The sequence below is a fragment of the Solanum dulcamara genome, chromosome 5, assembly GCF_947179165.1.
Source record: "Solanum dulcamara chromosome 5, daSolDulc1.2, whole genome shotgun sequence".
Lineage (NCBI taxonomy): Eukaryota > Viridiplantae > Streptophyta > Magnoliopsida > Solanales > Solanaceae > Solanum > Solanum dulcamara.
The window spans coordinates 11205272-11232183 of NC_077241.1; the positions used below are offsets into that span (position 1 = coordinate 11205272).

The window sequence follows — 26912 nt, forward strand, 5'->3', positions numbered from 1 at the left end:
TCGAATTTAGTAGGAGTGCATATAAGGTTTGTTAGTGTAGAATTCCAAATGATTTTCGAGGGTTCAACCAAGAGAATTTTGGACTTAGCATTTCACTTGTTATCTGGTTTCTAGTTCAGGTATCTTTGTTCATCGCTATCGCGACCTCAGGTCATGCGATCGCGATAAGTCAGGGTAATGGTCTTCGCGATTGCAAAGGTTGGTTTTCGATCACGGTGGGTTAATTCTTTCCATGCCTTTCGCGATTGCGAGAGTTAATAAATCGTGATCGTGTAGGTTATTATTGACCCGAACAGTGTTTAATCGAAAAAACCACCATTTCCACTATTTTTTAGTTTCTTGAGCTTGTTGGGCCGATTTTGGAGAGGATTCTTCGAGTAATTTTATGGGGTAAGTGATATCTCACGAAAATCTTTCATAGTCCATCATCTATATTATGATTTCAACTCTTAAATCTTTAGTTTTAACTCATAAGTTCCTTGTTTTCTTCCCTAATCCAAATTTAAGAAAATGGTGATTTCTAACTTGTTTGGTACTCTATTTTTATGGGGTTCTTCAACCATGAGTTCCTTATTATGCGTAGAACGTGAGTCTTCAATAAAATTCCAAATTTGATCCCTTTTTCAAAAGTAATCAATTTGTGGACTGTTTTACCCCTGGTTCCGAAACCTATCAATATGGGTGTCATTAGACTCCTGATGATACATATGTTTTATTCTTGATAGTGGGTTGTCATTTCAAGCATTGAATTCAAAATTTATTCGATAGAGGTATTCGAGAGCGGTTTCAGCTATCGAGGTAGGTTTGGCTATCCTTCTTGGGGCTGAGTTGGGGTGATTAGTCAAATTCTATATTGTAGATTTTGGGATGAGGCTGTGGTGTAGGTTGGAACTGATAATTGATATTGTGATGCCCGTGTGGGGGCTTATGTGTGTTGTGTAACCTGTGTAGGGGCCCTATGTGATATTTTATCTGTGATTGAGACTGTTTAATCTACGAGTTGACTTAGTAGAGATGTGAAGAGGTTACTGGTAATGCCCGTCTGAGGGGTCGAATTGAGTATCTTGAGCATGCCTAAGTATTGGGATATTATTGAAAGAGGGGTAAACACGTAATTTATGTATTCCTTCTCTTTATTGTCTATTGAGGGTGAATATCATGCTTAGGTTAAGTTTTGAGAACTTTGAACCTTGTACCTACATATTGAGTTGAATATTACCTTCATGCAATATCTATTGTTATTGTATTCATCTTCATTCATACTATTATCGATCATTGGAAAGTTGAGAACTGTGAAAACCTTTTTGAGAAAGAAAATATGACATCTTTTGTATCCTTGACCATGAGATAGGTGGCAACTAAATGAGACATTAGTATCATGATTCCTTGGCCATGAGTTGTGTGGCGAGGTAGTTGATACCTTAAGATTGTGATAAGGTATATGGTCTGCGATACCCCCATGGGTCCTACTTGGTAGCCCAGCTCAGGAGTTGTATACGATAGGTTGTACGACAGCCTTGATCTCACCGTATCATTATAGCATTGCATTCATCATATTGCATTGCATTGCATTGATACCTGTGATACTTGACCTATCTATTTAATTGTGATATTGAACTGTATTTATGTGTTTACTTTAATTGCGTCATTTTATATAAATTGGTGGCAGCGTAGCTAGAGTGGGACTTTTCTGCGTACAGTGTAAGTGTTCCTTAGATTATTTCATAGTTTTTAATTAATTCCTTATACTCAGTCGGTCAAACCTACTGAGTACATGTGGATTGTACTCATCCCTACTTTTGTGCCCCTTTTTATGTTGATACTAGTTAGGGTACCCAGCGCGGTAGTCTCGTAGATTCATCATCATTGGATCATTGGTGAGATCATGTGATCCAGATTGTCGCTAGTCCATTTTTCATTTACGGTCTTCTCAATATTTAGAGACTTAATCTGTGTATTCAGATTCAGATTTATATTTAGATACTCTTAAAATTTTTGACACTAGATTTTAGGTATTTTCATAGTAGTCCTTTATTTTGTATTTAATTATCGCCCGACTTTCTTTTTGGGAGTTTCATAGGGTTTTACTTTTTGTCTTACATATAGAGATAGGATTTGGGATTTGTTCTATTATGACCTCGATTTTTATATTGTGACAAATTGGTATTAGAGCGCTAGGTTTACCAATCTCATGAGTTAAAGAGCAGGGTATCTGGTAGAGTTTTGTAGATAGGTATGTAGACGTCCATACTTATCTTCGAGAGGCTACAAGATACTTGTTAGGATAAATTCCTTCTTTTGAGTCCTTTCATATGAGTTATTCATATCAAGTATTGTATACCTCTAATTTATTCCTTTTGCGCATATGGTGAGGACTAGAGTCGGAGTCACTGAAAGTGAGACCGCACCTACTGCTCGAGAGCCAGTTTGCGGGCAAGACAGAGGATGTGGTTGATTCAGGGGACAAGGTAGAGCTAGGGGAGCAACACCTACTCATGGCCGAGCTAGAGAGCCATCGCCTGAGCTGGTGTATGAGCATGAGGATGATTATGAGAAGCAGCCTGAAGAGTAGAGTCCACCCCAGCCTCCTGCAGTTCCCGATAGTGCTCCGATGCTTCAAGAGTTATTGATCAGATTATTGGCTAGATTTGATGATGCTCTGACTCTTGATGTTTCTCCAGGTACTTCAGGCTCTCCTATCATTATTGGTACTGCGGGAGAGAAGGCTTATAATTTTCTGATTGAGTGCTAGGATAGGTTGTTCAACTTGGGTATTCTTGAGATACATGGAGTAGCCTACACTTCATATTAGTTCACAGGGGTAGCCAAGGAGTGGTGGAGAATCGTTATTGCCCGTAGACCTGCTGGTTCCCCTATGATGAGCTGGGAGTAGTTTTTAGTATTTCTTGAGAGGTTTGTGCCTTATAGCCTCCGTGACCAGCGCCGAGATGAGATTGATAGATTGGATTAGGGGTCTTTATCTATATTTGAGTATGAATCTCACTTTCATGAGCTCTCTCGTTATGCCATGTCTAGTATTTCTACTGAGTTTGAGCAGATCTGTAAGCTTTTGAAGGGATTCACGGGATATCCCCAAGAGGCTACAACTTCCCTTATGTTATCCGATGGTACTTTCCAGAGTATTATTGACCACGCTAGGATAATTGAGAGTATTTGACATGCTAGACAGGGCAGGGCCAAGAGGTTCTGCTGGCAAGGTCAGTTTGGTAGTCACTCATCCAGAGGTAGGGAGTATTCAGGTTCAGGTACCCATGGCTATCAGGGTAGACCAGTCCAGTTAGCTATTCAGGGCTCAGATAGTACAGGTGGATCTAGGTTGGGTCAAACAGGTTATAGTGATTCTTTAGGATCCATAGGCCACATTGACACTTTTGGTTTTCCTCCATGGGGTTCAGGACCTCGAGGTTGCTTTGTATGTGATGAGTTTGGGCATAAGGCCCAAGATTGCCCCAGATGTGCTCCTTCTACTGGCTGGCCCGGGACAATGACTATTCGTTCTACTCCTGCTCCAGCCATTTAAGGTACTACACAATACACTAGAGGTGGCACCAAGGGTGCCAACTAGAAGTGGTTCTCGTGGTGCTTCACAGGCTAGAGGTGACCGTTAGCTGTGCTATGCTATACCAGGTAGATCTAAGGAGAAGGACTCCGATGTAGTTATTACAGGTATTATTTCAGTTTTCTAGAATCTTGCTTCAGTATTATTTGACCCAGGGTCTACCTATTTTTATGTGTCAACATATTTTGATGTGGGTAGTAATTATGTGTGTGAGCCTCTTACTGTACCTATTACTATTTCTACCCCTATAGGTGAGTCCTTAGTGGTGGATCAGGTATATCGAGGGTGTTTGGTGATATTTTTGGGTAGAGAGACCCGTGTAGACCAGATTTTGTTAGACATGCTTAATTTTGATGTGATATTGGGTATGGATTGGTTATCTCCTTATCATGCTGTATTAGATTGTTATACAAAGATCGTGACCTTGGTTTATCCCAATTTGCCTAGCTTGGTGTGGAAGGGTAATCCGAGTTCTTATTTGAAGAGGGTGATATCTTATATTCATGCTTGTCGTCTTATGAATAAGGGTTGTTTGTATTATTTAGCTTATGTGCGTGATCTCACTACAGAGTCACCTTCTTTAGAGACAATGGGGGTGGTGAGAAAGTTTATCGATGTATTTCCCACAGACTTGCCGATTGTTCCTCCTGACCATGATATCGATTTTATGATTGATTTAAAGCCGGGCAGTAAGCCCATAGCTATTTCTCTTTATCGTATATCTGCGGTGGAATTGAAGAACTTAAAAGAACAATTGGAAGATTTGTTGAATAAGGGATTTATTCAGCTTAGTGTATCGCCGTGGGGTGCACCGATCTTATTTGTGAAGAAGAATGATGGTACTATGAGGATGTGTATTGACTATCGACAGTTGAACAAAGTCACCATCAAGAACAAGAACCTTCTTCCTCGCATCGATGATTTATTTGACCTACTTCAGGGTGCATCACTATTTTCCAAAATCGATTTGAGGTTGGATTATCATCAGTTGAGAGTTCAGGAGTCTGATATCCCAAAGACTGCATTTAATACCCATTATGGTCATTATGAGTTTGTGATTATGATGTCCTTCAGGTTGACTAATGCCCCAACTTCTTTTATAGAGTTGATAAATCGGGTATTCCAGCCTTATTTAGACTTATTTGTGATCATGTTTATTGATGACATCTTGGTTTATTCCAAGAATGAGGCGGACAATGTTAGACATTTGAGGACAGTCCTTCAGAGATTGAGAGGGGAGAAGTTGTATGCAAAATTCCCCAAATGTGATATTTGGCTCAGGTTTGTGGCGTTCTTGGGTCATGTGGTAATAAAGGATGGTATTATGGTCGATCCGTCCAAGGTTGCAGCGGTTCATGATTGGGTTAGGCCTACTTCGACTATCGAGATTCAAAGTTTTATTAGGTTGGTAGGTTATTATCGTCGGTTTGTTCAGGGCTTCTCTTCTATTGTGACCCTATTGACTAGGCTAACTTAAAAGACTATGGCATTTTAATGGATTGATGAGTGCGAGGTGAGATTTTATAAGCTTAAGGAGCTATTGACTTTATCACTGATTCTAGCCTTACTCGAGAATGGTGTGGCCTTTATTGTATTTTTTTGATACTTCAGGAGTAGGCTTGGGTGGTTTATTGATGCAAAATGTTTGAGTTATAGCATATATTTCTCGATAGTTGAAAGTACATGAGAAGAACTATCCTACCCATGACCTAGATTTGGCGGTGTTAGTGTTTATTCTGAAGTTGTGGAGGCACTATCTCTATGGTGTACATTATAAGATCTTTACCGACCACCATAGCCTTAAGTATATATTTTCTCAGCCGAATCTGAATATGAGGCAGCGTAGGTGGTTGGAGTTATTGAAAGACTATGACATCACCATTTTTTATCATTTGGGCAAATCTAATGTGGTAGCGGATTCCTTGAGTCGCAAAGCACCTAGTATGGGTAGTTTGTCCTTCCTTAAAGTAGATGAGAGGCCTTTGGCTTTGGAGGTTCAGTCATTGGTTAGGTAGTTGGTTCGACTTGATATTTCTACACATCTTAGAATTTTGACCTTTGTGGAGGCTAGGTCTACCTTGATGGGCTAGATTCGGGCACACTAGTTTAAGGATGACAAGTTGAGAGCCATTCGAGAAAAAATATTAAGTGGTGAAGCAAAATCAGCCTCTCTTGATCCAAAGGGAGTTTTAAGGATTAATGATTGCATTTGTGTGCTCAAGGTTGGTGATTGGGTATGTATGATATTGGAGGAGGTTCTTGCTCAAAGTATTCAATTTACTTGGGAGTGGCGAAAATGTTCTATGACTTGAAACAACACTATTAGTTGTGTGGCATGAAGAGGGACATTGTTGATTTTGTAGAGTGTCTAAATTGTCAATAAGTGAAGTATGAGCATCAAAAACTGGATGGTCCTATGCAAAGGATGCCCATTCCTGAGTGGAAGTGGGAGCGTATTACCATGGACTTTGTGTCTGGATTACCTATGGCATTGGGTAAGTATGACTTTGTTTGGGTGATTGTGGACCAATCGACAATATCAACTCATTTCCTTCCAATGAAGGCTAGCGATACCGCAGAGCAGTTAGGTAGGATCTATCTTTGAGAGATTGTTAGGTTGCATGGGGTTCCTATCTCTATTGTGTCGGATTTGAGGTTTAGTGTTCACCTCTCACTTTTAAGAGGAATTACAGCATGGTTTGGGTACACGACTAGAGATGAGTTCAGCATTTCATCCCCAGACCGATGGCCAGTTTGAGTGGACTATTCAGGTGTTGGAGAATATTCTTTAGGCCTATGTGATTGATTTTGGGGCCCGATGGGACCAATACTTGGCCTTAGTAGAGTTTGCATATAATAACAGTTATCACTCCAGCATTTAGATGGTACCATTTGAGGTATTATTTGGTCATAAGTGTCGGTCACCCATTGGATTGTTTATTTAGTTGGGGTTGATGCATTAGATACTGACTTACTCATAGATGCTATGGAGCGGGTATGATTCAGGGCCGACTATTGATAGCTCAGAGTCGTCAAAAGAGATATGCTGATTAGAGGGCTCGACCCTTAGAGTTCATAGTGGGTGATTGTGTATGGATTAAAATATCACCCATGAAGAGTGTGATGAGGTTTGGGAATAAGGGCAAGCTTAGCCTAAGGTTTGTTGGCCCATTCGAGATTCTGAGGAAAGTGGGTGGGGTGGCTTATGAGTTGGCCTTACCCCTAGACTGTCAATTGTCCATTTGGTGTTTCATGTATCCATGCTTCGCAAGTACATACCGGATGAGTCGCATGTAATTTCTTATGATATGGTAGAGTTGGGTCCGGATTTGACTTATGAGGAGGAGTCGGTAGCTATCCTAGACAGATAGATTCATAGGCTCAGGACCAAGGAGATCCTATCGATCAAGATGCAGTGGTGGCATCGACTTATTAAGGAGGCTACGTGGGAGTTAGAGTCTAATATGCAGGCTCGGTACCCTCAGCTTTTTGAGATTCCAGGTACTTTCCCTTATCTTGTGTTCGAGGACAAACATCCTTTTTAGTGGTGGATGTTGTAATGACCTTGAGGGTTATTTTTGGAAATTGATGCAAAATTATCATTTTACCCCTATCATTAGTGCCCTCGAGCATTATTTGTTCAGTTTGTGTGGTTGAATGTGCTAAAGCATTGACGAATTATGAAATGGGCAAATTTTTGTGTTCTATAGAGTTAAGTTGTGAAAAAGTGATCTTCAGGGTCTCAAAACAGGATTCCATCACTTTTATCAGCTCCAAAATATGGAATTAGTCAAGAGAATCGTCGGAAATAGATTTAGGGTTGATATCTGAATTTGAGGTCTTGAGTTGAAAAGTGAAGTTTTAAATGAGTTAGTTTGACTTTGATCAATAAATCAAGTTCGGAGACTTGGATTGGATTTCTGATGATTCCAATGGTTTCAAGGGTGGTTCTAACGCTAGAAATGGTTTTGTTGTAATTTTTAGTGGTTCCGAACTTATTTTGGGTATTTCAAGTGCCAAAATTAGTTTAATTGAGACTTATCGTATTTCAGGTCAAGGAGACCCCAAATTTGAAATTTAATGGTTCTATTGAGTCTTGAACGTCGATTGTAGTATGGGTGCATATAATGTTTGTGAGTATGGGATTTCGAATGATTTTCGAGGGTTCAACCGAGAGTATTTTGGACTTAGCATTTCATCTGTGATCTAGTTTCTGGTGCAGGTATCTTTGTTCCATGATCGCGACCTCAGGTCACGCGATCGCAATGAGTTAGGAAAATGGTCTTTGTGATCACGATGGATTAATGAATCGCGATCGCGTAAGTCATTTTTGACTTGAACAGTGTTTAATCGGGAAAACCCTGAGTAATTTCGTGGGGTAAGTGATATTTCACCAAAATCTTTCATATTCCATCATTTATATTATAATTTCAACTCCTAAATCTTTAGTTTTAAATCCTAAAGTCCTTGTTTTATTCCTTAATATGAATTTAAGAAAAATGGTGATTTCTAACTTGTTTGGTACTCTATTTTTATGGGTTTTTCAATCATGAGTTCCTTATTATGCGTAGAACGCGAGTCTTCAATAAAATTCTAAATTTGACCCCTTTTTGGAAGTAATCAATTTGTGGACTATTTTACCTCCGGTTTCAAAACCTATCAATATAGGTGTCATTGGACTCCTTATAGCGCGTATGTTTTATTCTTGATAATGGGTTTTTATTCTAGGCATTGAATTTGAGATTTAATTGCCCGATGGAGGTGTTTGAGTGCGGTTTTGGCTGTCGAGGTAGGTTTGGCTATTCTTCTTGGGGCTGAGTTGGGGTGATTAGTTAAATTCTATGTTATAGACTTTAGAATAGGGTTATAGTGTAGGTTGGGATTGATAATTAATATTGTGATGCCCATATGGGGGCTTATGTGTGATTTATAGCCCGTGTGGGGGCCTTATGTGATATTTTATCAGTGATTGAGACTGTGTAATTTATGACTTTACTTAGTAGAGATGTGAAGAGGTTATTCGACAGGTAATGCCCGTCTAAGGGGTTGAGTTGAGGGTTTTGAACACGTCTGAGTATTGGGATATTGTTGAGAAAGGGGGTGAACACTTAATTGATGTATTCCTTCCCATTACTGTCTATTGAGGGTGAATATCATGCTTAGGTTAAGTTTTGAAAACTTTGAACCTTATACTACATGTTGAGTTGAATATTACCTCCGTGCCATATGTATTGTGATTGCATTCATCTTCATTCATACTATTATAGATCATTGGGAAGTTGAGAACTGTGGAAACCCTTTTGAGAAAGAAAATGTGACATTTTTTTGTATTCTTGACCACGAGATAGGTGTCAAGTAAATGAGACATTAGTATCATGAGTCCTTGGCCACGAGTTGGGTGGCGAGGTAGTTGATACCTTAAGATTGTGACGAGGTATATGGCCTACGAGATCCCCATGGGTCCTGCTTTTTAGCCCAGTTCAGCAAGTGTATACGACATGTTGTGCGACAACCTTAATCCCACTGTATCATTATACCATTGCATTCATCATATTGTATTGCATTGCATTGATACCTATGATACTTGTCCTATCTATTTAACTATGATATTGAACTGTATTTATGTATTTACTTTAATCGCGGAGTGGAACTTTTCTGCGTGTAGGTGGAATCATTCCTTAGTTTATATCATAGTTTTTGATTAATTTCTTATACTCAGTTGGTTAAATCTACTTAGTACATATGGATTGTACTCACCCCTACTTCTATGCCCATTTTTGATGCAGCTACTAGTCAGGGTACCCAGTGCAGTAGTTAATTCTCATAGATTCATCATCATTGAATCAGTGGTGAGATCTTCGGATCCAGATCGCCGCTAGTCCATCTTTCATTTACAGTCTTCTCTTTATTTAGAGACTTAAACCTTGTATTCATATTCAGATTTGTATTTAGATGCTCTTAAAACTTATGACACTAGATTTTGAGTATTTTTGTGGTTGTCTTTTATTTTGCATTTATTTGTGGCCTGATTTTCCTTTTAGGAGTCTCATAGGGTTTTACTTTTTGGCTTACACATTGGGATGGAGTTTGGGATATTTGCCATCATGACCTCAGTTTTTGGGTCATGAAAAAAATATCTGAGTCTGAAAATATGGACAAAGAGAAAGAGAAGAATACATGGTAGTCCAGAAGAATTAGCCAACCCTTGGATTCAAAAGTCGTGTGTCTCACAGCTAAGGTCTCGTGACAGCCACCTAAATATGTCTTGTACTCAACAAAGAAATAAAAAATACATTATCAATACAAAACTCATAGTATACTGGTAGAATCATTCGGCCAATTCCAAATATATGAATGTAAAACATGTAATCATAATATAGTAACACATGTCAAAACATATAACAACAAGTCAACAACAAAAATACACTCCCAGTCACAAATCTTGACTTAATAAACACATGAAACATATCCCACATTATCACAAACAAATCCAGTTCACTCAAGAAATCAATAAACATACATAAATCAATCATGTAAAATTTATACCGACGTGATACCCAAGCCTACCGTTAGTAATCACATACCAGGTGTGGTACCCGAGCTAATTGTTAGTAATCTCAAACTAGATATGGTATCTGAATCAATCGTTAGTGATCCCATATCATATGTGACACCTGAGCCAACCATTAGTTATACCGTACCAAGCGTGGTATTCGAGCCAACCATTAGTTACAGACAATATGCACAATCACAATCATAATGAAACAACCACACTTGAAGCCACAAGTAAATTAAACAGTTCATTGCATGAGATTATCAACATGATGTCATTCCACATTCAACCCCTATATTTTTCCCACATGTATTACAGAAGTAATACTATAAAGCAGTTAACATACACACATCACATAACTTGGAAAACAAACAACCATCACCTACCTCGAATCAAGCCTTTGAAGCTCTATTGAACCTCAGCCTTTCACTTGTTATGAATCCTAGCTTGTTCTTGATCGAATATAATTACAAAATAGCATAATTAATGAACAATCGCCTAATTTAATCTGGATTATAACCTAATCCTAATTCTATGCCAATTTCATGATCATTCTACCCAAATCGGGACTTTTTACACCATTAATTCAAGTCAAAATCCTCCCCTAAGAGTACCACTATAGATTATAAGGCTTAAGAATCGAATTAAAAGATAAAAGAGTAATTAACTTACCTTTCTAGAAGAAAATGATGAAAAACAGGTGAAAAACACCTTAAGTTACCTCCACACTTCTCCAAAATGAAATTGCAGAATAATAGGTTTTGGGACTTCTCAGCACAAAACTCTAACTAACCCTGCTATAGCAGCCCCACCATAGAGAGATTCCACCCACTATAGAGACTTGAACGGAGATAGAAACTCAAAAATTCTCCTAAAAATCTCCATTTTACAACACAGCCTCGAAACTTGACATTTCAAATTAACCCATTTCATGCCAAGTTTGATATCGAAAGTTTTACTTATCCGAATTTAATTTCTAAAAGTCGTACGGACCCCTTAACATCTTAACTAATAGAAAATTCAAGTTACTACACAAAAAAAATTCTAGCTCAAATCTTTCACTATTGGCTTTTTCATAATGACCCGAGGGATCATTACACCGACAATTCTCTCAATATTTTATAAGGAATTTAGAGTTGCAAAAACATAAAGAAAATGTCCTTCAACTATTTTTCTGAACCTAATAATGAACCTGAATGTGATTGCTTTAACATGTGCAAGTAACTTGATATCTCAGCATACAAATCATCTGGATCACCTCTCACCATTTATAAAGCTTTTAACTTTGTTCTATTTGTTTTTCAGTAACTCAAATCAATGCCAATTATTTTTTTATGTCATGCATTATATTTTTTATTGTGTATACAATTTTTGAATCATCATATTTATCCATTATTTCTCTTCTAAGTACACTTGATACAACAATCCGTTATGACATTAGTCAATCTTTTGCACGACATGTGTGATCAACAATAAATTGTCTAATCTTAAAATTTTAACTTATGCAAGTCCGAGCATTTGGATTTTCAAGTGCAATTATCATTTATACACTGAAGAAAATATCTAAAATGTATAAAAATAATCTTTTTATGTATCTATGTATTTATCTATCTTTATATATATATATATATATTGATTGAACAAATATAAATTCATATTTAATATATACATGATTGTGTATATATTGATGCAGAAATTATATATTTGAATATGTATAACTTCAAATTAAATGAATATGTGCTATTATTATGTATACACAATCCACAATGTATATATAAAATTATAAATTATTTATCATTATTCTTTGAATGAAGGAAATATATATACATATAGAACTAATTAAATGCATTACCTAACTAAACATGTCACATAAATATATACAACATTTAAATTGGAGGACACATAATGTATATATAATTTATTTTCCAGAATTAACTCTTACCTCGATGCACTTGATCATTTCATCTTACACTGAAACTTCTTTCGACTATCATATTTTTAAATAACATCTATCAAAATGTTTTTTCTTTGTAAATTTGACCTTCTACTGGTATATGAGTAATAAAACACTTAATAATGGCTCATTATGTAGTCTCGTGGACAGTGATATTATTGTATTAAAGCAAATATATAGTGGTTGTGTTGTTGACACCATTAGCATCAAAACGGACATTGGAAATTTCATCCTTAATGTAATAATTTTGAAGGTCATTTTTGATAATTTTTGCAAAATAACCATTTTACCCCTTCTGGTAGTTGTTTCGAATCATGTTTGATCAGTATTCAAAGTCGATTTTGTGAAATTCTTTGAAAAGATGAGATTTTTGGAAAGAATTTAGTTTTGAAAGCTTAAGTTGAGAAATAGTGGTATTTGGTGTCATTTGGAGTTTCGAGTCTCGAAATGCAATTTCATTAATTCCATCAGTTTCGAAATGTATAATTTGGTCTAGGAGAATTGAAGGAATCATATTCGGGCTATATCAAGGATTAAGGTACTAAGTTCGAAATGAGTGAGTTTTTGAGTTTAGATTTGATATTGGTCAACATTCGGAGTTCAAATGATCAGAATTGAATCTTGACGACTCCATTGGATTTGAGAGATGACTTTAGGCCTAGAGAGAGTTCATGTGTATATTTTAAAAGCTCCGAGAGCGTTTTGGTCATTTTGAGGCTTAGAGTTAGTTTGTTTGAGACTTGTTGAATTTTGGATCAAAGAGACCTCGAATTTAAATTCTGATAGTTCCATTTAGTTTGGTAGCATGTATGTTTTGTATGTACGGGATTCCAAATGAATCTCGAGGGCCAATTTGGAAATTTTGAGATGTGAAAATGTTGGACTTGGTGGTGTCTGGTGCAGGCCTCACTTAAGCGAAGGGGGTGTCGTTAAATCGACTCCCTCTTTTCCGATAGACCTGTTGCAAAAGCGACAGGGGCCACTTATGCGGTGTTCGCGAAAGTGAACCATGGTCATGAAAGTGATCCCTGTGTTTCTTAAGCGACACCTGAGGGGTTTTAGCTAGGGTTTTAGTTCATTTCTCCATTTTCAGACTTTGGGAACTCGTTTGGGCGAATTGTGAAGTGATTTTTAAGGCTATTTAATTAGATAAGTGTTCTTAAAGTAAAATGTTCATTATCCATCTATTATATCATGATTTTGACTTTGAATTATGGGCTTTAGATTCCAAATTATGGAGATTTTCTTCGAGAACTTTGAATCTTAAAATGGTGATTATGGGTTGTTTTTGAACTCCATTTCTGAAATGATTTTCTCTAATGGATTTCTAATGCTTTGAGTATCGTTTTTACCCAAAAATTCTCAAATTTAAACCCCATTTTCAGAATCAGATTTTTTGAGTAATTTTAACCCTTTTACTCAAACTTTATGATTTTTGTGTTGTTAGCTTCGTAATTTGTTTGTGAATCACTATTTAGATAGAGTGTGGTATTTCAAATTTGATTCGGAGAGGGAAGGTTCAATTTAGTGATTAACCGAGTATTGATTAATGCAAGTGAACTTTTAAAAAGCTATAAATCTTGAAGATTACTTGAACTTGCTTTCGTATATGTGTTGGGATGTATTGAGAATAAAGTTTGGGATGATAACATTGTGAATTGTTCCTAATGAAAGATCGGGGTGATAAAAAGAATTATATGTGCTATGATTTGATCGGAAATGTGAACTCCTTGTGTAATGACCCTCAAGGTCATTTTTTTGAAATTTTTGTAAAATGACCATTTTACCCATCCCTTTAGATGCCCCGAGTCATTTCTAATTGTTATCGGGTGTTGATTTTTAGAAAATCCTATGAAAAGTTAAGTCCTTGGAAATTTTGAGTTTCATAAGTTTTAAGTGTTAAAAAGTGGTATTTGGGGTCAATCGGAGCTACAGATCTCAGAACGGAATTCCGTCGATTCCAGCAGCTCTGAAATGTCTAAATTGGGTTAGGAGACTTTACGGAATCAGTTTTGGAGCTGTAACGAAGATTTGAGGCCTTGAATTGAGAATTTGAGGAACTTTAAGCCAAGGTTTGACTTTGGTCAACTTTTGGAGTTTCGATGCTCGGAATGGAATTCCGACAACTCCGCTGGATTCAGGAGATGGTTTTTGGTCTAGAAGAAGTGTTGGTTGAATTTTTAGAGGTCCCGAGTCCATTTTGGTATTTTAAAGGCCTAAGTTAGTTTAGTTGCGACTTTTTGAGTTTTGGGCTAACGAAATCTCGAATTCAAATTCTGATGGTTCCATCAGCTCCGGAATGACCAAATTAGGCTAGTAGCACTATTGGAATGACTATCGAGTCAATCAATACGAGTTTGGGGCTATTTGGCACTTTTGACTTTGAAACTTAGCCTATAGTTGACTTTGGTCAACATTCTTGGAAAATGCGCTCGAATAAAAATTCTGACAGCGCGGTTAGGTCCGGAATGTTGATTTTGGTCTAGAACGACCCTTCGTTCGCTTTTTTAGGCTTCCGGACTAATATCGAGGCATGTTGTGGAAAATGACTCTTGGGTGTGGGACCCACTTTTTATTAAAATGATCTCGTATGGAAATTCTGAATGCTCCATTGAGTCCGGAATATCGAATTTAGTAGGGTAGCATATCTGGTTTATTTTTATCGGATTCCGAACGAATTCCGAGGGTCCATTCGGAGACTTTAAATTGTGGTAAAAACCAGAAAAAATCTGCAGCAGTGCAGAATATTTTCAGATTTTCTCCTCAACTTTGAACCCTCATTTCTTGAGTTCTAGAGCTCCAAATTGGGTGATTCAAAAGGCAAAATTGTGAGGTTTTTCGTGGAGAATGCATTGGAGAAATTGAAAACTGATTTGGAGTATTCGATTCTGGTAAAAATCGTGATTTTATTTGCAGCAGTATCCATTTTCGGAATGGATTTTTGAAGAACTTTGACAAGTTATATCTTGACCAATATAAATCCGATTTGGGTGATTCCAGAGGCTATCTTGCGTGGAAATTTAAGGAGAACATCGTGGAAGTTTCAGAATCTATTTTTGGCACGTCGTTCGAGGTAATAAATTGATTTTAAGCAGCAGATTTAGTCATTTTCGGAATGAAATTTTGTTGAAATTTGAAAGAGTGTATCTTGGTCAATATAACTCCGTTTTGAGTGATTCTTGAGGCTAGATAGTGGGGTTTTTCGCAAGGAACGACATGGTATAATTTGTTTTGATTGACAGTATGTCGTTTTTGAGAAATCGACGTGTAAAGAGGCTGCCTTATATCGTTTTCTTAGTTTAAAAATGTGGGAATTGATTTTTGATCGTCTTACGTAATTTCCCACCCCGAATTATGTTATAAATCTGATTTGTGTGATTGGGGTGACGTTTAGAACCTGTTTTGGGGGTCAAATCTGGAATTTCGTATGTGGGCCCCACAATTCCCGTTTTCGACCCCAAAATTGGTCCATTTCCAAAAATTATGAAATTAGTGTCTAAACGACCGTATCGACGTTGTGGTTCTATTTTTGACAGCTTGGCAGCGTTCCGAGGTCGTTCGAAAGGGAAAAGCTCCAGCACAGTGATTTGGAGCCCGCGTGTTTGGCCTACAGGTAGGCTACGGTTTACCTTTCTTTAGATTGAGCCGAAATGTGTGAAAGCATGTTGAAATAGTTGGAATTTGGGTTGGGTAGTTTGATTGTATATCTTAGGCGTTAGAAATCATGCTTTAGGCTTATTATCGGGTTTTCGGATATTTAGAAGCATGTGTATCTTGTCGTTATTTGTTAAGTTTTATAAGTAGAGTTGAATGAGCATGTTATTGATACAGTGGGGTATGTTGGCCTTAGTATAGGATGTAAACTTGCTTTAGATGTCCCGGCGTCGCTCCGGTAGACTTAGATCCTTGTAGAATGGTGTAGCGGGCTAGTGCCTAGTAGTTTGGCCTTAGCTAGGCGTTACTCTTGCTCTTAAAAATACCATCATCCATAACTCGATATAATCTTGACTTTTGTAAGGCGTCGGCAGCACTAGATTTCGTGATCGTTGACTTTGGCTCCGGTTTTAGTTTTGATGGCATATTGGTTGACTCATTGGAAATGAGATTCTCGGTACTATTATTGTTTAGTTGGAAAGGAGAATATTCGGCACCATAAGATAAAATATCTGTGAGTATCCGGGTACCCAGTCCCGGCCTCCATTCTGAATTATCGAGGAGCATCCGGGTACCCAGCCCCGGCCTCCGTCGACTTGGTAGTATGACGAGCATCTTGGTATCCAGTCCTGGCCTCGATCATATCGATGTGTTATGGCGAGCATCCGGGTACCCAGTCCCGGCCTCGACCGTACTTATGTATTATGGCAAGCATCCGGGTACCCAGTCCTGGCCTTGACCACTTTGAACATACAGGTGAGCCTCTGGGTCTCAGTCCCAGCCTCGACCCCTAAGTCACCACTAGATCGATTGACTCTTAGAGATTCTGGGTTTGGAAATGATATAATACTTCGGCTCCTAACATCGCAGATTCTTGGTTCCTAGCCTTGGTAGTTGTAGCTATTCTGTGTACTCGGCGGGCTTATGGGGGTTCGTCCGAGTTTTTATTTAACTTGCGCACGAGTGTCCCGGTTGGGCTTATGGGGGCCCAGTTGGGTATAGTTAGCTGTAGCTTTCATAGGTAGTACTTTTTTTTTCCTTTTGATGTTTATGTTGACTCCTATTTAGGCTATTCTTCTTTTTCATATTGTTTTTACCTTTTCTGCTCAGTCGGCCTATGATGCCTACTGGGTACCTGTTATCTTGGTACTCATACTACACTCTGCATCTACTTTCGTGATGCAGGACCGAGCACCAGTTATCGCCGTGGATAAATCAAGCCTGTTGCAGTCAACTTCGGAGACTAGGGTGAGTACTTGGCGTTTTTAGATCATTCTTGTCTCCTTCAGCATGGATGGCCCGTCTTTTGCCTTCTGAGACTAGCCAGTTGTTTTATATCTTTTTGGTCCACTTTCGGGACTTGTACTCGTATTTTATTTTGTAGCAGCTCTGTACTTGTGACTTCCAGGTTCTGGGAGGGATCTTTAGTTGTTTAAAACATGTTTTGGTTTACTTCCGCTTATTCATTCTGTTTACTTTTATAATTCAATGCTCTTATATAGTTTTTGCCTTCAAACACATTACTTGAAGTTCCGGGTTGACGGGTTGGCTTACCTACTAGAGGGTTATAGTAGGTGCCATCATGACCTACGAAATTGGGTCGTGACAAGTTGGTATCAGAGCCCCAGGTTCGTTGGTCTCACTTGTACAGAGCTAACGTCTAGTAGAGTCTCGCGGATAGGTGCGGAGACGTCCGTAACTTATCTTCGGGAGGCTACATGATGTCATTAGGAACATTCTCTATGTTGTATCATTTCGTGCAGTGTTGTGTCTTATTAATTCTGTGAAATCTCATTTGTTCCACTCACTCTTTCACAGGAATGGTTCGTACGCGCGGTACCACCGGTAATGATAACGCACCAAGGCCCGGCATGCCTAGAGGTCGTCCTCGTGGGACAGGTAGGAGAGCAGCACCAGCTCCCAACCCAGAGATAGAGCCAGAGCTGGTAGAGGATCATCAGGACGCTCCTATTCCTACTCAGCCAGAGGGACCACCACCACCAGCACAGCCTCCAGCTGCACCAGTTATGACCCCTGCACTACAGGCAGCGATTGTGCAGCTCCTCACGGCTATTGGAGTTGTACCACAGGCCCCGACCCCAGTATCAGGCATACTAGCACCGCGGGATCCGCTTTTTCAGCCAGTACCTGAGGTTCAACTGCCTCCACCAGTTGTTGCACCCCCGCCAGCAGTTCCAGAGGGTATGATGTCATTACAAGATCAGAAGATGTTAGGGATATTTCAAAGGCTATCGCCCCCGATATTTTCTGGAGCCACTGGCGAGGATGCCATGGAGTTCTTGACTACCTGTCAAGAGCAGCTCCATTCCTTGGGTCTTGTGGAGTCCAGAGGCGCCGACTTCACTGCTCACCAGTTTAGAGGGGCAGCCAGACACTGGTGGCGCTCTTATTTGCAGTCCAGACCAGCTGGGTCACCACCATTGACATGGGCCCAGTTCTCAGAGGCTTACTTAGCTCGATACATCCCTAGGAGTGTTCGGGACCGACTTCGGGATCAGTTTACTCGGTTGGAGCAGGGCCACATGACGATTGCAGAGTACGAGGCTAGATTTCATCAGCTTTCCCGACATGCCACTATGATTCTACCTACTGAGGAGGAGCGGGTACGATGTTTTGTACGTGGATTAAGACCTTACCTGAGATTGGGGACCGAGCACCTTGTTTCTGCGGGCCGCTCTTTTCTGGATGTGGTGGATCATGCCCGTACGATCGAAATTATTCATCGCCAGGCCCAAGGGGGAAGCGATAAGAGACCCAGGCATCAGGGTAGCTTCAGTGGGTCACATTCTAGAGGCCATGATAGTTATGACAGGCCCCGCCAGCGGTTTCAGCAGGATAGGTACCAGCAGGGTCAATCCAGTCGGCCGATTCAGGCCGCTCTACCAGCAGTTGAGAGTAGTCAGCCCCGTTCGGGGGGTTCCATCGCAGGGCAGAGCTTGAGGGGATTGAGTCCACTTTCTTCCTACCGCGGACGAGTTATCACGGGTCGCTCAGCTTCAGGATGTTTCGATTGTGGCTCACTAGAGCACTGGGCTAGAGAGTGTCCCGGCCGGGCTAGACCGTTGGCAGTAGTACCACCTCCACCAGGAGGTATAGATCGGGGTCACGGCCGTGGCGATGGTCAGCAGGGTATTCGGGGAGGTTCCCGGGGAGGCAGGTCAGGTGGTAGGGTGAATGTTCGTGGGGGAGGCCGACAGGGCCACTTCTATGCTGCTCCGGCGAGGGCAGAGGCTGAGGCATCAGATGATGTTATCACAGGTACTATCCTTATTTGTCAGCAGACTGCTTCAGCTTTATTTGATCCAGGTTCCACGTATTCCTATGTGTCTATATATTTTGCTCCACGTTTGGGTATTCCTTATGAGTCACTTGAGGTCCCATTACATGTTTCGACCCCGGTAGGGGATTCTTTAGTAGTGGATCAGGTTTGTAGATCCTGTGTGGTGATTATACAGGGGCATGAGACTCGGGCAGATCTTATTTTACTTGATATGCTGGACTTCGATGTTATTCTGGGCATGGATTGGCTATCCCCTTATCATGCGGTTTTGGACTGTTATGCCAAGACCATTACATTAGCCATTCCTGGTATTCCCCCGGTCTTGTGGCAGGGTGTTTATAGTCGCTCACCGACTGGTATCATATCCTTTATGCGAGCCCGACGGCTAATTGCATCCGGGTGCTTAGCATACTTAGCTTATGTCCGTGATGTGTCCAGCATGGCCCCTACTATTGATTCAGTTCCTGTGGTTAGGGAGTATACTGATGTCTTCCCTACTGACCTACCTGGTCTACCCCCAGAGAGAGATATTGACTTTGCCATAGATTTGGAGCCGGGAACTAAGCCTATTTCTATACCACCTTATCGTATGGCCCCTGCAGAGCTCAAGGAGCTCAGCGTGCAGCTTGAGGATCTTCTAGGTAAGGGATTTATTCGCCCGAGTGTGTCGCCGTGGGGTGCGCCTGTCTTATTTGTTAAGAAGAAGGATGGGACTATGCGGATGTGTGTTGATTACAGGCAGTTGAATAAGGTGACGGTGAAAAACCGTTACCCCATGCCCCGTATCGATGATCTATTTGATCAGCTTCAGGGTGCGATCATGTTTTCTAAGATTGACTTGAGGTCTGGCTACCATCAGTTGCAGATTAGAGCAGCTGACATTCCTAAGACTGCTTTTCGCACTCGTTATGGCCACTATGAGTTTCTTGTGATGTCGTTTGGGCTTACTAATGCCCCCGCAGCTTTTATGGACCTTATGACTCGAGTATTCAGACCTTATATTGACTCCTTCGTGATTGTATTCATCGATGACATACTGGTATACTCAAGGAGTAGGAAGGAGCACGAGCAACACTTGAGGGTTGTGCTCCAGACTTTGAGAGATCAGCAGCTTTATGCTAAATTCTCAAAATGCGAGTTTTGGTTGGAGTCTGTGGCATTTCTGGGACATGTGGTATCTAGAGAGGGTATCAGAGTGGATCCAGCGAAGATTGAGGCTATTCGTGGTTGGGCTAGGCCCACATCTATTACGGAGATTCGGAGTTTTGTTGGATTGGCTGGGTATTATAGACGATTCATTGAGGGTTTCTCTACCATTGCAGCCCCATTGACCCGTTTGACCCGCCAGGATGTTCCCTTTGTGTGGTCCGAGGAGTGTGAGTCGAGCTTTCGAAAGCTTAAGGATTTGCTTACCACCACTCCTGTTCTGACTCTGCCAGTTGAGGGAGAGATCTTTTCGGTATATTGTGATGCTTCTGGTATAGGTCTTGGGTGTGTACTAATGCAGCATGGCCGGGTTATTGCTTATGCTTCCAGACAGTTGAAAGTGCACGAGCGCAACTACCCCACCCATGACTTGGAACTAGCGGTGGTAGTTTTCGCGCTCAAGATATGGAGGCACTACTTATATGGAGTCCATTGCGAGATATATACAGATCACCGTAGCTTACAGTACATTATGAGTCAAAAAGATCTTAATTCTAGACAGCGGCGTTGGATTGAGCTACTAGCCGATTATGACATCTCTATTCTTTACCACCCGGGCAAGGCAAATGTAGTAGCGGATGCCTTGAGCCGGAAGACGGAGAGTATGGGTAGTTTAGCTTACTTGTCTGCTACAAAGCGACCCTTAGCCTTGGACATCCAGTATTTGGCTAATCGGATGGTCAGGTTGGAAATCTTAGATTCCGGACCGATTTTGGCTTTTGTGGGAGCACGATCGTCTTTATTGGACCAGATTCGTGGTCGACAGTTTGAGGATGGAGAATTGGTAAAGCTTCGAGAGTTAGTATTACGAGGCGAGGGTGGCCAGGCTTCTATAGATTCGGATGACATACTACGGTTCGATGGTCGCCTTTGTGTTCCCAGAGTTGGAGACTTCATTCAGTTGATCCTTCACGAGGCCCACGATTCTAAATATTCTATCCATCCAGGCACCGCAAAGATGTATCGAGATTTGAGACAACATTACTGGTGGAGCGGTATGAAGAGAGATATAGCTGAGTATGTATCCCATTGTTTAAGTTGCCAGCAGGTTAAGGCGGAGCATCAAAGGCCTGGTGGACTCTTTCAGAGATTACCCATTCCCGAGTGGAAATGGGAACGAATTACCATGGACTTCGTGATGGGATTGCCTCGATCATCCAGGGGTAATGATGGTATTTGGGTCATCGTTGATCGATTGACCAAGTCAGCGCATTTCTTACCAGTACGGTCCACTTTTACTGCAGATCGTCTAGCTCGAATTTATATTCAGGAGGTGGTCCGTCTGCACGGGGTACCAATATCCATTATATCAGATAGGGGATCTCAATTTACTTCCAATTTCTGGAGAGCCTTTCAGAGAGAGTTGGGCACCCGGGTTGATCTTAGTACGGCATTTCATCCACAAACCGACGGTCAGTCAGAGCGTACTATTCAGGTTCTGGAGGATATGTTGCGAGCTTGTGTATTAGAGTTCAAGGGTCATTGGGAGCAGTACTTAGCTTTGGCAGAGTTTGCGTACAACAACAGCTACCACTCTAGCATTCAGATGGCCCCATTTGAAGCCTTATATGGTAGGCGTTGTCGTACTCCGGTTGGTTGGTTTGAGTCTTCAGAGCCTAGGCCGCACAGTACCGATTTACTTCAGGATGCCATAACCAAAGTTCGGGTTATTCAGGATAGGTTAAGGACAGCTCAGAGTAGGCACCAGAGTTATGCTGATCGCAGGCGTCGGCCCTTGCGCTTCGAGGTAGGAGATCAGGTGTTCTTGCGGGTGTCGCCCTTGAAGGGCGTGATGAGATTCGGCAGGCGGGGTAAGCTTAGCCCTAGGTATATCGGGCCGTTTGAGATTCTGAGGAGAGTTGGAGAGGTTGCTTATGAGTTGGCTTTGCCACCAGCATTTTCAGCTATACACCCTGTTTTTCACGTTTCTATGTTGCGCCGGTACATTCCAGATGAGTCTCATGTGCTTCAGTATGACTCTGTTGAGTTAGATGATCGCCTGACTTTTGTTGAGGAGCCAGTTGCTATTCTAGCCAGAGATGTTCGCCAGCTTCGTTCTAAGTCCATTCCTGTGATTAAGGTCCAGTGGCGCCATCGTCCGATCGAGGAGGCTACATGGGAGACCGAACAGGAGATGCGGGAGCAATTCCCCAACTTATTGGACCCTCCAGGTATACTCTTGTCCTTACTTTCGCGGACGAAAGTTCTTTTAGTAGTGGATATTGTAATGACCCTCAAGGTCATTTTTTTGAAATTTTTGTAAAATGACCATTTTACCCATCCCTTTAGATGCCCCGAGTCATTTCTAATTGTTATCGGGTGTTGATTTTTAGAAAATCCTATGAAAAGTTAAGTCCTTGGAAATTTTGAGTTTCATAAGTTTTAAGTGTTAAAAAGTGGTATTTGGGGTCAATCGGAGCTACAGATCTCAGAACGGAATTCCGTCGATTCCAGCAGCTCTGAAATGTCTAAATTGGGTTAGGAGACTTTACGGAATCAGTTTTGGAGCTGTAACGAATATTTGAGGCCTTGAATTGAGAATTTGAGGAACTTTAAGCCAAGGTTTGACTTTGGTCAACTTTTGGAGTTTCGATGCTCGGAATGGAATTCCGACAACTCCGCTGGATTCAGGAGATGGTTTTTGGTCTAGAAGAAGTGTTGGTTGAATTTTTAGAGGTCCCGAGTCCATTTTGGTATTTTAAAGGCCTAAGTTAGTTTAGTTGCGACTTTTTGAGTTTTGGGCTAACGAAATCTCGAATTCAAATTCTGATGGTTCCATCAGCTCCGGAATGACCAAATTAGGCTAGTAGCACTGTTGGAATGACTATCGAGTCAATCAATACGAGTTTGGGGCTATTTGGCACTTTTGACTTTGAAACTTAGCCTATAGTTGACTTTGGTCAACATTCTTGGAAAATGCGCTCGAATAAAAATTCTGACAGCGCGGTTAGGTCCGGAATGTTGATTTTGGTCTAGAACGACCCTTCGTTCGCTTTTTGAGGCTTCCGGACTAATATCGAGGCATGTTGTGGAAAATGACTCTTGGGTGTGGGACCCACTTTTTATTAAAATGATCTCGTATGGAAATTCTGAATGCTCCATTGAGTCCGGAATATCGAATTTAGTAGGGTAGCATATCTGGTTTATTTTTATCGGATTCCGAACGAATTCCGAGGGTCCATTCGGAGACTTTAAATTGTGGTAAAAACCAGAAAAAATCTGCAGCAGTGCAGAATATTTTCAGATTTTCTCCTCAACTTTGAACCCTCATTTCTTGAGTTCTAGAGCTCCAAATTGGGTGATTCAAAAGGCAAAATTGTGAGGTTTTTCGTGGAGAATGCATTGGAGAAATTGAAAACTGATTTGGAGTATTCGATTCTGGTAAAAATCGTGATTTTATTTGCAGCAGTATCCATTTTCGGAATGGATTTTTGAAGAACTTTGACAAGTTATATCTTGACCAATATAAATCCGATTTGGGTGATTCCAGAGGCTATCTTGCGTGGAAATTTAAGGAGAACATCGTGGAAGTTTCAGAATCTATTTTTGGCACGTCGTTCGAGGTAATAAATTGATTTTAAGCAGCAGATTTAGTCATTTTCGGAATGAAATTTTGTTGAAATTTGAAAGAGTGTATCTTGGTCAATATAACTCCGTTTTGAGTGATTCTTGAGGCTAGATAGTGGGGTTTTTCGCAAGGAACGACATGGTATAATTTGTTTTGATTGACAGTATGTCGTTTTTGAGAAATCGACGTGTAAAGAGGCTGCCTTATATCGTTTTCTTAGTTTAAAAATGTGGGAATTGATTTTTGATCGTCTTACGTAATTTCCCACCCCGAATTATGTTATAAATCTGATTTGTGTGATTGGGGTGACGTTTAGAACCTGTTTTGGGGGTCAAATCTGGAATTTCGTATGTGGGCCCCACAATTCCCGTTTTCGACCCCAAAATTGGTCCATTTCCAAAAATTATGAAATTAGTGTCTAAACGACCGTATCGACGTTGTGGTTCTATTTTTGACAGCTTGGCAGCGTTCCGAGGTCGTTCGAAAGGGAAAAGCTCCAGCACAGTGATTTGGAGCCCGCGTGTTTGGCCTACAGGTAGGCTACGGTTTACCTTTCTTTAGATTGAGCCGAAATGTGTGAAAGCATGTTGAAATAGTTGGAATTTGGGTTGGGTAGTTTGATTGTATATCTTAGGCGTTAGAAATCATGCTTTAGGCTTATTATCGGGTTTTCGGATATTTAGAAGCATGTGTATCTTGTCGTTATTTGTTAAGTTTTATAAGTAGAGTTGAATGAGCATGTTATTGATACAGTGGGGTATGTTGGCCTTAGTATAGGATGTAAACTTGCTTTAGATGTCCCGGCGTCGCTCCGGTAGACTTAGATCCTTGTAGAATGGTGTAGCGGGCTAGTGCCTAGTAGTTTGGCCTTAGCTAGGCGTTACTCTTGCTCTTAAAAATACCATCATCCATAACTCGATATAATCTTGACTTTTGTAAGGCGTCGGCAGCACTAGATTTCGTGATCGTTGACTTTGGCTCCGGTTTTAGTTTTGATGGCATATTGGTTGACTCATTGGAAATGAGATTCTCGGTACTATTATTGTTTAGTTGGAAAGGAGAATATTCGGCACCATAAGATAAAATATCTGTGAGTATCCGGGTACCCAGTCCCGGCCTCCATTCTGAATTATCGAGGAGCATCCGGGTACCCAGCCCCGGCCTCCGTCGACTTGGTAGTATGACGAGCATCTTGGTATCCAGTCCTGGCCTCGATCATATCGATGTGTTATGGCGAGCATCCGGGTACCCAGTCCCGGCCTCGACCGTACTTATGTATTATGGCAAGCATCCGGGTACCCAGTCCTGGCCTTGACCACTTTGAACATACAGGTGAGCCTCTGGGTCTCAGTCCCAGCCTCGACCCCTAAGTCACCACTAGATCGATTGACTCTTAGAGATTCTGGGTTTGGAAATGATATAATACTTCGGCTCCTAACATCGCAGATTCTTGGTTCCTAGCCTTGGTAGTTGTAGCTATTCTGTGTACTCGGCGGGCTTATGGGGGTTCGTCCGAGTTTTTATTTAACTTGCGCACGAGTGTCCCGGTTGGGCTTATGGGGGCCCAGTTGGGTATAGTTAGCTGTAGCTTTCATAGGTAGTACTTTTTTTTTCCTTTTGATGCTTATGTTGACTCCTATTTAGGCTATTCTTCTTTTTCATATTGTTTTTACCTTTTCTGCTCAGTCGGCCTATGATGCCTACTGGGTACCTGTTGTCTTGGTACTCATACTACACTCTGCATCTACTTTCGTGATGCAGGACCGAGCACCAGTTATCGCCGTGGATAAATCAAGCCTGTTGCAGTCAACTTCGGAGACTAGGGTGAGTACTTGGCGTTTTTAGATCATTCTTGTCTCCTTCAGCATGGATGGCCCGTCTTTTGCCTTCTGAGACTAGCCAGTTGTTTTATATCTTTTTGGTCCACTTTCGGGACTTGTTCTCGTATTTTATTTTGTAGCAGCTCTGTACTTGTGACTTCCAGGTTCTGGGAGGGATCTTTAGTTGTTTAAAACATGTTTTGGTTTACTTCCGCTTATTCATTCTGTTTACTTTTATAATTCAATGCTCTTATATAGTTTTTGCCTTCAAACACATTACTTGAAGTTCCGGGTTGACGGGTTGGCTTACCTACTAGAGGGTTATAGTAGGTGCCATCATGACCTACGAAATTGGGTCGTGACACCTTGACTTGAACTTGATATGAACTTGATGAAAGGCTATAATAGCCTAAATCTGATTATGAATTAATAAAATTGTCACTTGATCATTGTTGATTATGGAAATTGACTTGGATATTCTTGCTCGCCGATTGATCCTAAAAGAGATAAAAGGGTAATGAAATAAAGACTTGATGACTTATATGATTTAAATGATGTACTTGTTGATATTGATATATTATTGATAGTGTGACGTAAATTGCATAGACATAGATTGCATTGTGGTTGTGGACACTATCATTCTTTCATTATTTGTGTGAACATGATTATTTGCATTGGTTCTGGAACACTGTGATGAGAACCAATTGATGATTATGTATATGAGAAATGGTTTCGAAGGATTAATATTTATGTCGATGGGAAATGGTTTTGGCCGATTCATATTAAGAGGAAATAGGGATCAGACCATACGTCCATGGCAGAGAAGAAATAGGGACAGGGTCGCCCGTCTATCACAGAGTTATTTATGAGAGAGATGAAATCGATCCATACATCCATAGTGGGTACGTGATCTTTGTGTGGCCCCCATGGGTTTCCGTTTGTTATACAGTGGATGTGTATCAGTAGGACAGACATGCATCATTTTACATGACATCACATTACATTGTATTGCATTGCATCTTATCTGTCATTGTAAAGTTGTGTATATGTCCTATATCTTTCTATGATTGATTTATTTAAAAATTATATGACTTACGGTGATACTATTGAGCTATTGTTGATCTTTGTGCAATATGAACCGTGTAGAGTAGCTTGGGTTGATTTTTGTGCAGGTTGCAATTAAGGAAGTTTGGTTGGGAGGAACGGAGTTTTAGTATCTGTTAGATTTACTTGGCTTTATTAGTTGGTTTTCTGAGTACCGCATTGGTTGGGCACT

General features: G+C 40.6%; 1 long non-coding RNA gene across 1 annotated transcript; it reads left to right on the forward strand.

The window, feature by feature from the left end:
* The first annotated feature begins 23359 nt into the window (after positions 1 to 23359).
* On the forward strand, positions 23360 to 25747 carry LOC129889029 (uncharacterized). The gene is made up of 3 exons (XR_008766777.1): positions 23360 to 23811; positions 24275 to 24351; positions 25578 to 25747. It is a non-coding gene; the product is annotated as an uncharacterized LOC129889029 (long non-coding RNA).
* The last annotated feature ends 1165 nt before the right edge of the window (positions 25748 to 26912 follow it).